Source organism: Petromyzon marinus, chromosome 24 (genome assembly GCF_048934315.1).
Source record: "Petromyzon marinus isolate PM22_M1 ecotype Great Lakes invasive population chromosome 24, UKy_Petmar_22M1.pri1.0, whole genome shotgun sequence".
In the NCBI taxonomy this organism is placed as follows: domain Eukaryota; kingdom Metazoa; phylum Chordata; class Hyperoartia; order Petromyzontiformes; family Petromyzontidae; genus Petromyzon; species Petromyzon marinus.
Window position 1 is genome coordinate 9,164,489 of NC_133690.1, and position 18,253 is coordinate 9,182,741.

Below are 18,253 nucleotides of genomic sequence, written 5' to 3' on the forward strand. Positions count from 1 at the left end.
CCGTAAGTGTATTTTAACAGTGTCAATTATATTTGCAGGGTGGCACTCATAAGTGGGAAGGAGTTTTGAATCGTGGTTGGTCATGGGACTCGACCGAACACCCTTCAGGGATATAACTGCTCAACCCGTGCTGTTAAATGTGTTCAAGTGGCAGGAATTGATATGTACCTAGATCTGGTAATATTGTGTTGACCTTTATTACACGAAATGGCACATTTTTGTGGACCTAGGTTGCCTGACAAATATGTCTGGGTTTTATTCCGTGGAAAAGGTGGTTGCTCAACCCCAAACTCCCAACCCTCTGGGCACTGGGTTCATAGGAAGGTTTTAATATGAACCAGGTTTCTCTGCCAGAGCATGTGTGTTTCCCATCAGTCTGGCAGTAGCCGTAATTGCTCGATACATTTTCCCTTAGAATTAGACCTTGAATTTTCTCTTTCAGTATGAGACCCAAGTGGGGACGGATTTAATATTTTTTTATGACTTGAGTAGACTTTGTGCCGCAAGCGACGTTGTGCTTTCTTTTCCAAAAGTACAAAATATTTTTCTCACTTAGCCGTAGCACTTTAGAGTAAGAACATCAGACTCGAGAGAATTCAAATATGTGTGTGAGTCTTTTTTGTTCATCTTTAATTGCTCATCGCTGTTTGTATTTGATAATACCAATAAACACCGCATGCCCACTTTAAAAACTTCAGATTAAATTATGGCTGTTTTCTTGAGGGATAAACATGGTTTTTTCAGAGCACCTTATCCCCCCCCCCCCCCCCCCCCCCCGCTACGTTGGAGCAAACTTCTTCAGATAATTAAGTAATATTGGTTTCATAATTGAGAATTAAATACTGAAATTATATCTCCGCTCAAATGACTGATGGTCTTGATAGGTGCGTACATAGCTGTGATGTCAAAGGAAAAGTTCCCTAAAGCTATGCAAGGCGTGAAGGATCGAGGTCTTCATCCAGTGGTGGAATGACCAAAGCTGATGATGACGCCACATGAAGTTTGAGAATATAATTTCTATGGGGGATTCTGGACAATGAAATGAGTTCTGCTCCACGCGAAGTAATGTGGTATTTCCATCGCTGTCATGATGGCACCAATAGAGATGAGTGTTGCCCAAGACTCAGTACAGCACAAACACTGATTTAGAGGAAGCGCATGATGATGAATGCACCTGAACTTGTATTCTTGAGATGGATTACCATTTGAATGAATACCAATAATTAAAAGCCCTTTGTCAATCCACTGCTGGATGGAGGCTTCCCCGTGCAATATCGATCATGACGATTCTTTGACCATACTTCAACATGCTCATCTGTACAGGCTAGTTTAAAGACTGGGGGTGAGGTGGGTTAGGACCATAACTCACCACTTATGTTAGTCATAGCTGGGATTCAAACTCAGCTCATCAGGCTCTTAGGACAATGTGCTAACGACTGCACCACCAGTCCATCCATTTTTTAATATTTTATTTAGATGCTGTACGTAAGAAAATGTATTTGCAATGTATTTGTAATGCATCGGGATCTGGAATCAGTATTCCTACTGTAGTGGTAATAGATACTACTATAGTCAGTATAAACTACTGTAGTGATAGTAGATACTGCTATCGAGTTGGTAGATATTATTATAGAGTTAGTAGATACTACTATAGTCAGTATATAATACTGTAGATTTAGTAGATACTGCTATAGCGTCGATATATACTGACTTAAAGCTTTCGTAACTGCAGGAATTCATATTTTTTGGGTCTTTTGGTAAAGCCACGTATAAAAAAAAAACATATATTTTTTCACCTGATGACGATTGCTTGTGTTGCGATCGAAACGTCGTGATATATATTTTTTTATTATTTTTCTATCTACGTGGCTTTACCGAAAGACCCAAAGAATATCGATATCTACCGTTATAGAGTCGGTAAATACTACTGCAGTCAGTAGAAACTACTGTAGAGGTATTAGATATTACTATAGAGTCAGTAGTTATGACCAGGGGCGGAGCCAGGATTTCAGGCCGGGGTGACATTCAACAAATTTTAATTTCAAGAATGATTAAGAGAGAGTCAGGCTGTTGAGCTAGACGCAATCGGTTTTGCGACACACTCTGGCAATGCAGTTGCACGGAGTCCGCCAGACCGAGTGTCGTACACTTACACGCAGAATGTCACCCCTGTCACCCCCCCTGGCTCCGCCCCTGGTTATGACTATAGAGTCGGCACATACTATTGTAGAGTCGATACATACGACTATAGAGTTTAACGCGTAGGCTTTCGCGACCAATATTATTCATGATAAAGGTTTTTGGGTTAGATCGCATTATTTATAAATGTGTCGTAACCCTCCACCAGCCGACACGGCCAAACAGTAAAAAAAGTGTCACGTTTCCAAAGGAAAAATAGTTCACTACTTTAGCCCACCTATGTGTTGAAGAGTAAAACAACATCATTTAAGATCTTGAGTACGCCGTTTCATCGGGCAATTTGCCAGAATGGTGAGGCTCTCCTCTTGCTCCGAGTCTTAAATAGAGCAGCAGCAGAGTGACGTCATCATTTAACTCATTCAGGTGCAGTGATTTGAGGCGGAGAGGGGGAGGGTATTGTAATTATATAATAGATTGGTAATCATTCAATTGTTATTCATTGGTATTTGTTTCCCTTATAAGGGATTGTAATTGCATTATATATTTTATTTAATAATACGCTTCCAGGCTGCAATAAGCCTGTAGCTGTCAGAGCGATTAAAGTTATTTGTATTTCTCTCAATTTCAATGGATTCTCTCATTAGTCTTGGCCAGTAATAACTACAGAGTCGGTAGATACTACTGTAGAGTCGGTAGATACTGCTGTAAAGTCGAGAGATACTACTGCAGAGTCGGTAGATACTGCTGTAAAGTCGGGAGATACTACTATAGGGTTAGTAGTTACTACTATAGTCGGCAGATACTACTATTGAGTAAATATATACTACTATAGATTTAGTAGATACTACTGTAGAGTCAGTAGTTACTACTATTGTCGGTAGATACTACTATAGAGTCGGTATATAATACTACAGTCAGTAGATACCACTATAGTCAATATATACTGCTGCAGAGTTAGTAGATACTATAGAGTCAGTAGATACTGATATAATCAGCATTTACTGCTATAGAGTCTGCAGATACTACTATAGAGTCTGCAGATACTACTATAGAGTCTGCAGATACTGCTATAGAGTCTGTAGATACTGCTATAGAGTTAGCGGATACTGCGATACAGTTGATAGTGACTAATATAGTCAGTTGATACTACATTAGAGCCAATAGATACGACTATAGATTTATTAGATACTACTATAGTAATTAGATACTACTGTAGAGTCAGTATTTACTACAATAGAGTTGGTTGATACTACTATAGAGTCGGCAAATACTACTATTGAGTCAGTAGATACTACTGCAGTCAGGAGATACCACTATGGTCAGTAAATACTGCTACAGTAGAAACTACTATACAGTCAGTAGATACTACTGTAAAAAGAGCGTCATCTCCTGTATTATTGTGGGGGGTACATTACCTTGTACAGTCTATGGTTTATCTAACGTAGGTATTACATCTAGGGTAAAGGTGATGGGGCGGATCCACCTGGGAAGCCTTTGGAATGTTCCCGAAGGTTCCAGGAGGGGCGTGGCCAGAGGCGGGGCTTAGCCGCCAGGAAGCGAATATAAGCCGGGGGTGTAGCGACGTGAGGGGATCAAGAGGAGCTCCCCGTCGCTGCTGCCCCGCCATCCCCACATGCCACGTGGCGGCTCGACCTCCAGCTGCTCAGCCGCTCCCTAGCGCGCCGTCTGCCGGTGGCGTGTTGGGTGAGCAGAGTGAGCACCACGTGGCGCGGGGCAGCACAGCCACCCGAGCGAGTTGACATCCGCGGAGAGAGAGAGCCGAGGCTGTACCGAAGATTTATTAATAAACAACTTGAAGTCCTTACCGTGTCGGAGCCACTCATTACACTACTATAGAGTCGGCAGCTACTACTGTGGTGTTAGTAGTTACTACTATAGTCAGTGGATACTACCATAGAGTCTGTAGTTACTACTAAAAAGTCGAAAAGTTTCAAAGACAATTGGATGGAAAAACGTACAAGGGAAATGAACACGTACAGCATACCAACAAGATACTCATGATGAACGTTAGACAGTAAAACAGTGAACAATGGTGTGGCCTATGGAAACAATAAAAAATGCAGTGTTTTAGATTGGTTTTCACAATACACGCCAATTCCTAGCTGTGAACACTCAAAATTGAATATGACTTCACTGTAAATGAAAGGCATAACTCAATTAAATTGGATTCTCGTAATGCATCAATTTGACCCCACAGGCCATTGGCTTGGAAGCACGCCTTGATATTGAGTTTCACAATGTTTTATATCACGTGACCACAATGACTGGCATGTTCAAAATTCATCCTGTGCTTGGCTTTATCCAGATGTAGCACAAAAGTTGATTTATATATGTAATGGTAAAATCGAACGCTGAATGCAATATACTTTTACTCCAGGATTAAATACACAGAACGGTGATTCATCAGCAATTGGCAATAATTACGAAGCAGTGTGCATTATTAAAGGAGTCATTATGGCATTTTGTCTGCAACTAAGAAGTAGTCTCGTGGGATTGACTCGGATCTATACACCGAATAAAGAAGGCAGACTAAATATGGAATATTAAAGTTGATAGAGTTGCAGGACTTGCATTGCACATGTGAGGAAATATGGCAGGCCTAGTTAATTTGATCTTAGGTGGAAGTCCCGTCTAAAGGCGTAACTGATGTGTTGAACACATTTATTTTCATCCACATTTTTTGGAAAATTTCGTGATGTGTCAATTACCTACAAAGATGGGGGGGGCGGCGGCGTGGGGGGGGATCATAATGTTAATGGGTTTGATCCACAATTCATTTCACCAAATGGCCAAAGGGATGGTCGTCATTTAAGTTAAACGCCTTGAGCTAGTGGGAGGAATTCCAAATTTCAATGAATCCGAATATGTATTTAGACTGGAGGAATGCGATGAGCTATAAAGCTATTTTTCTCAGATGTCCAAAAGGGGCGGGTCAGTACCTTGCAAGAACAAAGAGTACAAAAAACACGATAGGAGTGCAAAGTACAGGAAAGGTAAACAAATCACTTAAAAAAGGATACAAATAAAAATAAACAATTTTTTTACCTGACCAGGTAAAACCCACTGAGCTGTTCACTTTCTTTTCAGCGACCCGGCCACAAATGATTAAACAAAGTGGCAAATTAATGTGGAAATTTATAGTAGCAAGATAATCTAAATAATATAAATGATGGAAACCAGTCTCTCCAGAGCACAAGCAGGGGGCGTTCCACCAAGTGGTATGGCCAATATTTAACTTGCCATCTTACGATTGTGAGCAAAGTGCTTTGCTGTTGACACCACCTGGCAGATGAGTGCGACAAAAGGACTGTACAAAGTTTTGGCAATTTTTACGAAAATTGCTGGTATTTTCCGCCACTGTTTTTGGCTGAAAAATCAGGAAACAAGCTCTGCTGTTCAACACATATAAGGTTCCATGCATGGAAATCCAGGCCACGATCGCAAAAAAGGCCTGGAATCCAGACACCTGGAGATGGGGTTGAGTGTATGTACGCAATGATGGATGTCACGTAAGAGTGTTGCCGATTCATATGGAGACAGTTTTGGTTGTTGGTCAATTATAACAAATACTCGTACAGGTGTCCAGTGGTGGTACTAGTGAATTAGGGCCCTGTCTTTCAAGTTATAAACTCCTCGTGAGATGACAGAGCAGATACAGAAATGAGTTACAAATGTAATGTGATAGAAATCTAGATGAAAATATATGGTGAAGGAGAGATTACAAAATCTGATTTTTTTATGTTAATTAGCTTATGTTGATAAGAATTTGAATTTGAGCTGATATTTGATGCCACCATATTTTTTCATGAATCCTAGGCCCCTTGAGTTGCTCAAAAGGCCCTAGGCTTTGGATTGGTTTGGTTATGCCTAGCGCTGCCACTGGAAGTATCGTGAATTTTACAAGAATGGGTTTTGAGACTCGGTGAAGCTCTGCTATGGCAATATTTGCTGCAAGCAATCAAATGCACTATATCATCGCAAGCAGTTTGGTTAAATTAGCTTCATTGTACAAAATTATTCTCCCAAAAGTTTCGGCAAAGCAAAATTGTCTTGAGAGAGAGCAACGCTTTGTTTCTAAGAGAGGAAAACGAAAACACATTAAAAACATAAAAAAACTGTGTAAAAATCATTCAAAAGTGATTCACTGTTCAAAATAAATAATGGGGATCTGTTCATCTCCTACAGTGACACCGGAGCAATGGCGTTAACAATTCCATTCCGATGAAAAACTAAAATAAAATATCTGTATCGGTACCTGTTCAGGTTGGAAGACCAAGGTTGCCACAAAGCCATGCGGGAGGGCGTTTGGTTAGTTTAGTTTGAACACAGTTTGGCACCAGCTATCACAGAGCGCGGTCGTGTCGCTACAGTTCTCTGAAGTGAGTACAATGTATCTTAAAAACAACGCCACTTCGCCTCTCTAAATATATGTTAACGCAATTTGCAGATGTCTCGGAATGGGAAAGAGTTAATTTAACTTTCCCATGACAGATGCCAATTTATTCCCACAAAGTGATGCCTATTTTATCACTACCAGTGGGATGGAAACCAATAGCACTGTAAACAATACATATTTTACTATTCACATAGACAATGCACTGCACAATTTCAGTTGGGCATGTGAGAAAAGGGAAGACAAAAAGGTAAAATACTTTAATAAAATAGTTTGAATGAAAAAAAATCTCAATGTAGCCATTGGTTTATGAAAAAACAAAAACCCAAATGAAACAATTGAAGAGCTAAAAATTATGTTTTCGCAAATAGTACATTTTATTGGACTCGTAGCTCTGAGCACATGTGACCATAACGAGACCAAATGGCACTTAATAACACTGGTCTACAATTTTCTAGACCTCATCCGCTTCAGAGATGAAACGTGCTGTTTATTATGGATTTGCATGTGCTGAATTCAAATATGACAATTAAAACAACTGTTTGGCTACTGTTCCCAAGATATTTTAGTTTTTACATTTTACGTCTATGAATATTGTGTAGATAGAGTTTTACTCATAAACTGGAAAACTAGGTCTTTTCATGTGTTTATGGTTGCTTTATATGATAACATGTCACCTCTCCTATTCATGTAACACTTACAAAATCAGCAAAAGGGTTATATACGTAAAATTGATTATGAAACAAAAGGCAAAAACTATTATGTATATATAAGTACATACTCTTTGGTTCTTTCGGTAAAGTCATGTAGGTATAGAATAAAATCAATCACGATGTTTCGGGCGCAACACAAGCGTCCATCATCAGGTGGGAAAGCTTGTCCATCACAAGCGTCTATGGACGTCTTGTGTTGCGCCCGAAACGTCATGATTTATTTTATTTTCTACCTACGTGACTTTACCGAAAGAACCAAAGAGTATGGATTCCTGCAGTCACAAAAGCTTCAAATCAAGATATAAGTACAGTATATGATATGAATTGCATCATGTTATTCAAAGAAGTCATGGATGATGCAATCATAACTAGGCTTACATCCCTCTGCTGAACAAATTTCCCTATATCAGCTCTAAAAAATCATATAGTGTCGTGTTCTCTTATTTGTAAGTGTTTGGTTTTGCAAAGGGACGCATTTCTGATTAGCAAAAGTGAGCAGAGATGCCTCATACTGTATGATGCAATACCAGGTTTAGATCGCATCATTCATTGTTTTGCATAAAGAGAAAGTACTATCCAAACCCAGTCACAGATTTATTCATAGATCCAGTCAAAAAAGTATTTTAGTCATTTTTGGTTTAATTTGAGATCCCTTCCCTTTATGAATCACTTATCCTCCGCCATTCCTAAGTCAAGTGTCGTATATACTGACCCAGTAGCATATCTTGAGAACTAGAGCCAATCAACAATTTAAAGCATCATTTTCATTCTCAGTGACCCAGAATTAGTAAAGTTGGACTACATTTATTTCGGAAGCATTTTGGCTGTAAACCAGTGTAACCTTGCAAGCGACTACTGCGTACTGATATTAAACAAGCGAGTTTCAAGTGCTTTTATAATTTATGTTTGCTAATGTTTTATGTGATGATTAAAAACATGTTTCGATTTAAACCAAAGAAGATAAAAACATGTTGCTTAGTTAAATAGGACAGGCGATTCATGTGTTTGAGGTAAAAATACAAAGATCCCCCGTATAGCCTGAACAAACTTTTGGGGCAAGTGCTGTTAGCGAGCACCTATGAAGGCCAGAATGGTACCCCAGGGGGTGGGTGGCCATGTTTACACACCACGCCAAGTATGCATTTGAGGCTGAGCCGACCTAGGGAGGCCCAGGACCGGTTCAGATAATGGTCACTGGTGTTGGTCGTGAGTAGGAATCGAATTCGGGTCGCCGGGTTCATAGCATAGTGCGCTAACCACTACACTACCGCTCCCCAAAGCACACTCACATGCACAAAGTACAAACCAAATCAACACAATCGCCAGCAGTGTGATGTAATGAAGGTGCCATTCTCATAATTACAGGCTCAAGGGGGGAAGAGGCAAGAGTGCTCGGACAAGACCTAGTGTAACTCATTTGTAGGTTAATCCAAACGGAGACGGATAATGTAATGCCGGTAAGCAAAGGCATTTGAGTAATGGATAATGACCCAGAGGTCACCGTTGTATAAAGCAATCATCAAGAAATAACACGACATGTTGTGCGCATAGATTTCAGCGGTTAAACGCTTGTAGGAATGATGTAAGGTCAACATTTTTTGAGAATTGGGAGGGATGGCCGGATTCTTTTGGGGGCTCGTAATGCCCATGTCACAGAATTGTGTCAACACGGCTGAGATTCCGGCTTAGCATTTGGCCTACTGGACTATGAAGGCAGACGCAATTAAATTGGGTTCTCAAGTGCAGCACAGTGATTTGCAGTTAGTTGAGTTGTTGCAGTTAGTTGTTACCTGCTCGGTAGAGCAGTGTGTAGAGTAGTAGATGGGGGAGCCTTCCCTTTTATGGATAGCGGACCTTGACATTGGCATTTCGCTCCCCGGCATACTTCCATGAACAAGAATAGAATTAATATTTCACCAGATGGTAGAACGCAATTCCTAAAATTACTGTATTCATTAGTTTGTTGTGTCTCATTATTTATTACATATTTCAGAATAAAATGTATAGACTTTGCATGGCATCCTATATGAATAGCCTCTATGCCAGATTCTTCATTGGGAGATAAACTATAAGTTACCAGGCCATGGTTTTACGTGCATGAATGATGCATTTCAGAACCAGAGTCTGTATGTATCGTTGAGAAATCCGATGAGCTGTGAAGCTCTTTTTAACAGAATATCCAGTCGGGGCACGGGGTCAGAAAGTTACAACAAACAATACAACAAACACAATAGGAGTTCAATGAGTTTACCACCTTAGAAAAAATATAACGGTAAACAAATAAAACACATGTATTCAAACACCTTGAAATGTAAATTGATGACATTTAGCAAAGCAACTAGAACAGTTTCTGCCCCTTTAATGTAGATATATGAGGATCGTTAATAATGTATGAAGAAATATAATCAGACATTAATACACATACCTTGACATTTGTACACAGTTTAAACAACTTATTTAATAAAGTTTCTGACCCCCTCAATACATATGCATACAGAGTGCTACAAATAAATTAAGACATTTAATTGGACACTAATGCAACAAATACCTTTTGTGCACGAATTATTAATTTATTTAACGATGCAACTGGAATCAATTGTTTAGTCCCTTGAATATAAGTGCATGAGAGGATTTAGACGTTTCACAGCATGATGGAGCAAGCAACTTGGATGTTCGGAATAGAACATTCCAAGAACGCATAATACAAATTGCTTCGTGTAACTTGGTTGAAATCCCACTGGGAATAAAAAAAAATATTTTCATACTTTGAGATCTGATAGAAAATAGACTGTGGGAAACTGAGAAAATAAAGCAAGTAAAAACACATTTCACGATGCTCACCTTAGGCATATAAAATATAGTTGCAACCGATAATTACGAATCAACGTTGGGTGCATTCATTTCCATTAACACCCTAAACGTCTCCCGTGCTGCGTCAGTTTCGGTGCCTGATAGCCTCCCTTTACCAGACGTGTGTGTGCAATTCTGCACACCCACACGAGCTGTAGACGGCCTTCAAGTACACACGGATCGTGATAACATTTCAGGAGAGACCTAATTAGAGAAAGAAGAATGGTAATACGCAGCTCATAATAATGTGTCCTTGCAGTTGCCTGTTCATCGATCTCACTTGTGCACGTATATAAACCTTGGCACGAGGCCCCTGTCACCACTTGTAAATGTAAGTGACCACACAGCACAATTACTTGGACATTACAATAATTACAGCAACTGACAGAACAGTGACGCTTACGTGAAGGGAAAAAAAAAAGAATTGCAAAGGTTATTGCTTTGCAACTGCCCTAAATTGAGGACTCTGTGGTATGAGCATTACTTATAGTAATAGGTTTTACCCTTTTAACTGGCACAAAAACTGACACCTTTATTCAAGGCATCATGTTTGCAATAACCACAACACAAGCAGTCAAAATGCAAACAAACAAAAAAATACAACTCTGATAGTGATATTGGCACTGTCCTTGAATTTGATTGGTCCACACCATCAGAGTTGTCTTTTTTTTGTTTGCATTTTGACTGCTTGTGTTGTGGTTATTGCAAACATGATGCCTTGAATAAAGGTGTCAGTTTTTGTGCCAGTTAAAAGGGTAAAACCTATTTCTATATCTTGTTACTGGCAAAGGAGGTCTCATAATGTGCATTACTGTTTCATACTCATTGGTTTTTTCGGTAAAGTCACGTACGTGGAAATAAAATAAAATTTGAATAAACAAAATAAAATCAGATTAAAATAAATCACGACGTTTCGAACGCAACACAAGCGCTCATCATCAGGTGGAAATGGGGTAAAACACATAGCAAGGGAACACACAGAGGGACACCACGCACATAGAGCACGCTAAACTGCACGGAGGCAGATACAGCAAGAAGATGGGAGACGCGAACTCAACAAACCTTAGAAACTTAATGTGATGCAAACCAGTCGGCCAACAACACAGTTAGACACTAACCTGGTTGACCACGTATTTCAAAAGACTGCTAAATATTTTGTGCTCATTCTCTGGGCTGAACATACCAACGTAAGCAGAGGACACGGACTCAAAGATTTAGCAGTCTTTTGAAATACGTGGTCAACCAGGTTAGTGTCTAACTGTGTTGTTGGCCGACTGGTTTGCATCACATTAAGTTTCTAAGGTTTGTTGAGTTCGCGTCTCCCATCTTCTTGCTGTATCTGCCTCCGTGCAGTTTAGCGTGCTCTATGTGCGTGGTGTCCCTCTGTGTGTTCCCTTGCTATGTGTTTTACTCCATTTCCACCTGATGATGAGCGCTTGTGTTGCGTTAGAAACGTCGTGATTTATTTTAATCTAATTTTATTTTATTTATTTAAATTTTATTTTATTTCCACATACGTGACTTTACCGAAAAAAAACGATGAGTATAGTAATTTCTGCAGTCACGAAAGCTTCAATTCTAGATTCATTACTGTTTGTTGCCTTTGGGCAGCTGAACAGCTGATTGGTCAGAAGCGTAGTCACGAAGCCAGCCTGCATGGGTTTAACTTGGATTAATCGCACATCTGTTATCACTGTCAGGGAAATATAAAAGTTGCTGTCTGGTGTGAGGCTGATGTTAAATATCCTGCGACATCCAATTAACATGCCAATGTTGCGCCAACGTTGTGCCAACGTTGCCATGTGGTTGGAACCGTTGGACCAATGTTAGCCCAATGCTGGCCCAATGTTCCAGGTTTACTAGGTACTAAAAGCCCCACGGTTGCGAGATGTTCAACTACCTAGCCTGGTAAACAGGAAGTCGGGGGTTCGATCTCAACCATGACGCCTGTATATTTGGAGTTTGGTCACGTGGATTTTTCTCTGGGTCCTCCGGTTTTTCCCTCCACATTTAGAATCAACGTGAATTTAGAGTATTTGTCCGCCATACATTTCCACGTGATAAGCCACTTCGGTGAGCTATCGTTTGTCGCCAGGTCGCTTCTCAAAAAGACTGAATACCACTCTGCTGCGGTATCATCTGGCTGGATAAGTACCATGTAATGAAAATTATAACAACAATCATTCACCGCCCTTTATCATGCCACTATGGGAAGGCCAGTCCTGAGGTTGTTTGATCGCATATCACCATGCCAGTCGCTGCGGGTTGAAAAAGGGGGGCAGGGGGCGGGATCCAGAACCAGCTACGACATCGCTCATCGATTGATCTGGTATACAGTGGTTCACGCAATTAAGTGCATGAGCCACTGCACAAAGAACAACTGTATGTGCCATATGAAAACCGGTTAGCAGTGGTGCCAATGACAGTTTAATTCGTTGGGCTATCATTCGTGGCCAGGTCGCTTCCAAAAACGAAGCTCTATAGCTCAGTGGCCCTTGCCTGGTAACATGAAAAGTTTTAGTTCATAGTTTACTATCTTCGATGTGCTTTCAGGTTGTACCGCACGTTGTTGGGCGTGACGTCCATCATTTCTCCCCACGTGCTGGGACCTTCTTCATGCTGAACAGCACAAGGGTACAACTGGGTGAGAGCTTTGCAGCACAACCGCGAAAGCCTATGCTGTAACGTCCCGTGAATTTTATTTTCAAGGTCGGGCCACCATGCCCCAGTGCAGATTTGCAATACCGATGGCTCATGTGTGAATTAGATGTCCTCCTACGGCAGGGGCGGAGCTAGGATTTCAGGCCGCGGTGACATTCAACAAATTTTAATTTCAAGAATGATTAGAGAGTCAGGCTGTTGAACTAGACGCCATCGGTTGGCGACACGCTCTGACAATGCAGTTGCACGGAGTCCGCCAGACCGAGTGTCGTACACTTACACGCAGAATGTCACCCCTGTCACCCCCCTGGCTCCGCCCCTGCTCCTACGCAAAGGTTGGACAGCGTTGCTTATGGTACGCAATGAATGTGAGAGGTCGGGTTGATGCATCACACAGCGATGATAGACCCATATCCATCGTGCAAACAAGAGCCGTGACGATGCTGCGAGATACCCACCTACATGGAACTTCGGTGCCTGTAGAAGGCAGTACAGAAAGTATGTTTATGAGCTATCTGTGTAGAATCTAAACCTTCTCCTCCAGTACGTGCGAGCTTTTTTTTATCCACCCATACAAAATATTCAAAGCAGGCTTGGTCAAGCTTTGCTAAATGCAGGCAAAAACTTATTTCAATTAAACCACCTCGCTGATTTTGGCAAATTCTTTGATCAAACTTCGGGCAACAGTTTGCTCATGTACGTGTTTTGACTATGTGGGGGCAATACTTCACCAGTTCCCAACTCAAGTTTAGTTAAATCTGAGCTCCACGATCGAGGACATAATTCAGTGGCTATTATTAGTATGGGGGTGCTTCTCTCTGTTGGCTGCCCTTTGCCAGTAGAGTAGTCCCTTGGATAACGTTTTTAATCCGTTCTACGAAAACTACTGTGAACCGAAATAACTGTTCTTCGAATATAGGAATTACATGAGTCTGCAAGAGAGCTGTTTCCACTGCCAAAAACAGAAAACATAATGTTAACGAAGCCAGTCCAGGTCTAAACGCTCATGAATGGGCGTCGCTTATTCATTGAGGGCATGGCTCAGACCCACGTACGAGCGCTCGGATTGGCCGAAATTAGCGCCCCACATGTTGATTAACGTGCTATTAATCAACATTTTAACGTTAGTCGAAACCATGGGGTCCTATGGGAGGCGAAACGTTAACCGAAAAACTGTGAACCGGTGACTGTTAACCGAGAGACTATTGTATTGAATATGCTGCGTTGCCATTGTGGGAACTGGTTCATCAATAGGATCTCCACAATGTAACTTACCGTGAAGTAGTACCTGTTTTATTCCCTTGGAAGGAATTGTGGCGTTAGAGGGCTGCTGAACCGGATGAGAACTCACCAAACATCCGATTGTCAAATCAGGGCAGCTTCCCAGATGTTCCACGTTGCCTCATTTCACACCAATATATTATATATGATGTATATCATGAATACTTTCAACCTCATTTTGTGAATTCTATAACCTATCACATAAGCTATATTTAATTGTTCACTCAAAATCTTAATTTCACACTGAAGATGCAGCTATTCAAAATTTTATGCATTGCGCATAGCTGTAATATTTAAGCAGTATACACAGTAACGTACTAACGTGCTATAAACAATTCCTCTTGTAAAATATGTGTTTGCTGTTGCTTTTTGCCTTAATGTAAACTCTTTTTTTAAGTGTTGAAAGCAATTCTAGAGTGTTTATAGAATTGCACAAGATACAGCTCATCAGTAACTCAACATTGTTTAACACCTGTCAAACTTAAGCAATGATATACATATTAAAGTGCAATCTTGAATACCTTCCCCAATTGTACATGTACTAGCAACGTGCACGTCCTTTGGACATGACCGTCCCTCCAAGCCAGACAGCAAAACTTGAAACGTATATCGAGTCCTGTCTCTCTCCGCTGTATATTCTAATGTATCTCGATTTCTCGCTTTACCTCTGTTTCTATCGGTGTATCTGTCCCCACTTCTACCACTCCCTCCCTATATATTCCTCTCCTGCTTCCAATGCATCTCATCCACCCTCCAGCCATCTCTCTTTATTTCACACTCTCACCTCTCACCCTAGCTCTCCTTATTCCAACCCCTACCTTTACTGTCTCAATCTCTCTTGCCTCTCCCCAATCCTTCGTCCCACTGTTTGTCGCTTTCTCTCGCTATCCTCTTTCCGTTTAGCCCCCCCTCTCTCTGTCTCTCTCTCTTTCCTCTCTGTTTCACACCCGTTCACTTGCTCCCCACTCCTCTCCTCTGCGTTTCTTCCGTGAGAGTTAAGTGGTTGGAATTGGGGCTCAAAGCAGGTGTAGGAGAAATAACTGTAGGTACAAGGCTAAGCTATCAGTCAAGTATTGGTTAAAGAGTGGCGTGAAGGCACTGTTGTTTAGCGCATTGTATTACCGCATTTTTAGCCGGTTGACCTGAGTTCAATTCCTGGCCAAATAAAAAAAGGGTTGGAATATCTGAAAGCGGTGTCAGGGGTGGTAAAGAATGAGCCAAGCAACCGCCAGTGCCGACAAGGTGTGGGGAAGACCTCCATCACGCAGTTCATTTACAAAGGGATGAGCACATCCAAAGGTAATTTAACGTCAGTGATGGAGATAGTGTTAACAGGTGTATTAAATTTTGATTTAAAGCTTTCGTGACTGCAGTAATTCATGTTCTTAGTTTTTTCGGTAAAGTCACGTTGAAGAGAAACAACAAAATAACAAAATATATATAAAACAATAAAAAAATTATCACGACGTTTCGACCATAACTCAAACGGTCATCATCAGGTGTGTCGGTTTGCATAAATTTATTTTTAAAACGGCATATTTCTTTATTTATTTATTAAAAAAAAAACACGTTTGCGTCACGCGCAGCGATTGGCAGTTTGCCCAGGACTAGTCCATCTATTTTTTGAAGAGAGGAGGGGGGAGACGAAATTTTTTTTTTTAATAATGTATGCTGTCTGAAAGCCACTGTAAGCGTGAACAATCGATCAAGAACTGAAATGATTTATCAAATCTTTCCAATGATTGCTAAGATAGAATCCATCTTCTCGGTTGAAATTGTCTCTGTGCTTGTATATGTGGATAGCCTCATGAACGAATCTCTCATGGAAGCCAGATGGCTTACAAAGAACCTCCGTCTTGGAAAAGTCAATGGCATGTGAGCCTACTGAATTAGAACAATGATCTGCTACGGCCGAGGTGTTGGTCCTACCGTGTTTAAGGTCTGCTTTATGTTCACGAATGCGGTCCGAGATATGGCGTTTGGTTTCTCCAATGTAACTACTACCACAGAGGCAACTTAGTTTGTAGACACCAGGGTATTGTATGTCCGGAATCACATCTTTTACAGACAGATGGACTAGTCCTGGGCAAACTGCCAATCGCTGCGCGTGACGCAAGCGTGTTTTTTTTTTTAATAAATAAATAAATATGCCGTTTTTTAAATAAATTTATGCAAACCGACACACCTGATGATGACCGTTTGAGTTATGGTCGAAACGTCGTGAGAATTTTTTTATTGTTTTATATATATTTTGTTATTTTGTTGTTTCTCTTCAACGTGACTTTACCGAAAAAACTAAGAATAGGTGTATTAAATTTCGATTTAAAGCTTTCGTGACTGCAGGGATTCATATTCTCGGTTCTTTAGGTAAAGTCACGTATAAGGGAAATAATGAAAATAAAACAAAAAATCTGCCACTTTTAAAAAAAAAAATTCCTGCTGTGGTTTTCACACCTGATGATGATTGCTTGTGTTGCAGTCGAAACTTCGTGAGCATTTTATTGTTTTATTTTTATTATTTTATTATTTCCATTCTACGTGACTTTACCGAAAGAACCAAGGATATAGGTGTATTAAAATTCCTCATGATAAGGTTATGGTTCATCTTCTTTGGTTCTTTCGGTAAAGTCACGTAGAATGAGAATAAAATAATAAATTGATAAAATAAAATAACACAATAATATTCTCACGACGTTTTGGCCACAACACAAGACTGTCTGGTAGGACAGCGCTGTCCTACCAGACAGTCTCGTCCCTTCACCTGATGAAGGCCGCTTGTGTTGTGGCCGAAACGTCGTGAGAATGTTATTGTGTTATTTTATTTGATCAATTTATTATTTTATTCTCATTCTATGTGACTTTACCGAAAGAACCAAAGAAGATTAATCATTGCAGTCACGAAAGCTTTAAATCGAAGGTTATGGTTCTATCGTTGAGCAGTGTTTTCAAAGTGTGTGTAAGACCCCATATATAAAAGAAATAAAATCAGACGTGAGTCCGTTGAGAGAAGATGTTTCCTTTACGAGGGAGACCGAGAGCACATGAAGTGAGAAACACAGGACCTCGCTTTCAGAATACAAAAACGCGGCAGAAAATATGTGAAAAATGTCAACCATGCAAATGCATTTTAACGTCTTTGAATAGGGAATACAAATAACACACATTCTGCAAAATAATATAACATCAAGTAAAATCATGGTACCCATTATTGAAATTAGTCATGTGCCATCTTGAATCAACGTTCGCTTATTTTGTAGCACTGTGGGCAGGTGATTTTCACGGCGATGATGTGGGGATCGAAAGGAACCCCAGGGCTGGAGTGCTGGCACAGGATCCTTGCTGTGTGTGTGGTTTCACACAGGTGATGCACATTCTCGCCGGGCTGTCACACAATCTTATCCCACGAAAAAATGTTGCTCTGCATCTGAATGGCAGACATGAACGCCGCCCTGGGGAGATGTGCATAGTAATTCGTGCTTTCATGAACCCAGATGAAATTATGATTTTATTATAATGTGGCAGTGTTCATGAATGACCCGTTACTTAATTAAAAGGCAATGCTCCTCCAGTATTTATGTGGTACAAACTGCGTACAGAAAGGGTGTTCGTATCATTAACGCGTTTCCAAGGGTACATACTTACAGTATATCTGCACACAGTTAGATATAATAACAATGAGCTTAATGCGCAAAGACAATACACATTTACACATTTAGCTCTACAGGATGTACAGGCCGCTGAGGAAAATAGCTACTAGTGAGCACATTATTAAGGCTGGCAGAGTGATTAAATTATTAGGCATGTAATGATAAAACACAATCGTACAACTTAAATAGCATTTCACATTGCATGCATCTCAAGGTGCTGTACAGACACAATGGTCTAATTTATTTAATAGAAAGAGGCAGTCGGTCGAGGCAGGGAGTTGACATCAGGGATGGCTGGGGAGTTCCATGTTACAGACTCGGGAGAATGAGCTTCTCCCCGTGAGTGATGGTTGAGTGGGGGCTTAGAAAGGAACACATTAACTCCCTCGTCTGATATACACGAGGTTGTGGGTTTGATCCCGATCCTGACGCCTGTATATTTGGAGTTTTATGTGTTCTCCCTGTGGTCACGTGGATTTTTCTCTGGGTTCTCTGGGTTTTCCCTCCACATTTATAGACATGCATTTAGAGTATTTGGCTGCTATAAA

General features: G+C 40.6%; 1 protein-coding gene and 1 long non-coding RNA gene across 8 annotated transcripts in view; one reads left to right on the forward strand and one right to left on the reverse strand.

Moving 5' to 3' along the window:
• LOC116945424 (SH3 and multiple ankyrin repeat domains protein 2-like) overlaps positions 1-18,253 on the reverse strand; it is a 661,289-nt gene that overhangs the window by 380,991 nt on the left and 262,045 nt on the right. The gene's annotated exons all lie outside the window — the stretch shown is intronic.
• The window catches only part of LOC142928852 (uncharacterized), a 59,427-nt gene that overhangs the window by 20,568 nt on the left and 20,606 nt on the right, over positions 1-18,253 (forward strand). For both annotated transcript variants that reach the window (XR_012945164.1, XR_012945163.1), the window contains exon 2: positions 12,670-12,760. This is a non-coding gene — a long non-coding RNA (uncharacterized LOC142928852). The remainder of the gene's footprint in view (positions 1-12,669; positions 12,761-18,253) is intronic.